The sequence below is a fragment of the Pyxicephalus adspersus genome, chromosome 3 (assembly GCF_032062135.1).
Source record: "Pyxicephalus adspersus chromosome 3, UCB_Pads_2.0, whole genome shotgun sequence".
Classification (NCBI taxonomy): domain Eukaryota; kingdom Metazoa; phylum Chordata; class Amphibia; order Anura; family Pyxicephalidae; genus Pyxicephalus; species Pyxicephalus adspersus.
In genome coordinates this window covers 49,267,148-49,268,671 of record NC_092860.1, presented here as the reverse complement: position 1 = coordinate 49,268,671, position 1,524 = coordinate 49,267,148, and the positions used below count along the sequence as shown (strand labels likewise).

Below are 1,524 nucleotides of genomic sequence, written 5' to 3'. Positions count from 1 at the left end.
GATTACGGCCATGTCAGCACATAAGGTGGCAAGAGCCCTCCAATTTTGTTTATTCTGTCCTAATATGCAAAACCTTATGTGTGAAAGTGGGTGTACTTTCTTTTTTTCATTACTGTGTAATATATACTGTTTTTGAGCATTTTCCCTTAATAGTGACAAGGCTAGAATGCTTATTACTTCCTTAGATGTCACAAGAAGTTATAGCCATGTCACTCATATAAGGTAGTTGCACATTTCTGGGAAGGAACATTTCCTGGAGTTTTGCAATCCGAAAAAAGTTGCTCCTTAGAATTGGCAGTAATCTAATCACAGGTTTAATGTATGCTACATAACATGATACAGAAGTAAAGTGAAACCTTTTAAATAGGAATAGCATTAGGATACCTTATGATATAATAATTTAGTACCATGAAAAAATTTGTTAATTAATGCTTAAAGATGTATATTTCTGGTCACTATCATTATTTTCCTTTATTGCATGTGAGTGTTAAAAACAGAAAACATATATTATAAATATAACATAAATGTGTTTATTATTGCCAATAAAATTAATCCTAAAGTTGAAGGAAACTCACAACAAAAAGTTACCAGGAAACATGCATCCATGGGAGTTACATCCTCAAAGGCTGTCCTCAAAGGTCTAGGTCCACTGCTAATGATGATTGCAGTGGACCTGGAAGAGTCAGCAGCAGAGATGGCAGCTGTATAAAATGCGGTAGTGACAGACTCATCATGGCTGAAGCTCACAAAGTTGAAGGTAGGTGTGTCCCCGTATTTCCTAACACTTAAATGTCCTAAGACATTTTGCAACTGAATTAGTGCATTTAATGGTTTTACACTGCTTTAAAGAAAAAGTATAGTTTATGCACATATTACCTGCTTTTTTTAGGAAGGCTACAGTGTTTTGCCTAAAGAAGTTTAAAGAGCTCAGTAGGACGAGGAAGACCATTCCAGAGAGTTGGGGCAGCTCTATAAAAGTCTTGGAGCCGTGTGTGTGATGAGGTTATGAGTGTGGAAGTCAGTTGTAGGTCATTGGAGGAGCGAAGAGAGCAGCTGGGGGAGAATTTTTCTTTCAGGTCAGAAAGGTAAGTGGGACAATTGTGGAGGGATTTGAAAGCTAAGCACAGGAGCTTGAATTTGATTCTTCAGGTGAAATGGAAACCAATGAAGAGAACTACAAATAGATGCAGCAGAGGAGTGGAGGGAACGATGGATGAGTCTGGCTGCAGCATTCATGATAGATTGTAGAGGAGAGAGTTGGGTTAGTGGAATAACAGAGAGGAGGAGGATACAGTAGTCCAGACGAGAGGTGATAAGAGCATGTACAATGAGTTTTGTAGGCTCTGGGGACAGTTAGGGGCAGATTTTGGAGGTGAAAGTGACAGGACCTGGAAATGTTCTGAATATTGGGGGTAAATGAGAGGGCAGAATCAAAGGTGACACCAAGACAATGTGCCTGAGGGGAGGGCGGAATACCAGTGTTGTTAACAGTTAGATATATGTCAGGGGGAGATTTGGAATTTG

The 1,524-nt window shown here is 39.2% G+C and overlaps 1 long non-coding RNA gene across 1 annotated transcript in view; it reads left to right on the top strand.

Moving 5' to 3' along the window:
- The first annotated feature begins 705 nt into the window (after positions 1–705).
- LOC140326155 (uncharacterized) overlaps positions 706–1,524 on the top strand; it is an 87,798-nt gene continuing 86,979 nt past the window's right edge. The window contains exon 1 of the long non-coding RNA XR_011919793.1: positions 706–757. This is a non-coding gene — a long non-coding RNA (uncharacterized lncRNA). The remainder of the gene's footprint in view (positions 758–1,524) is intronic.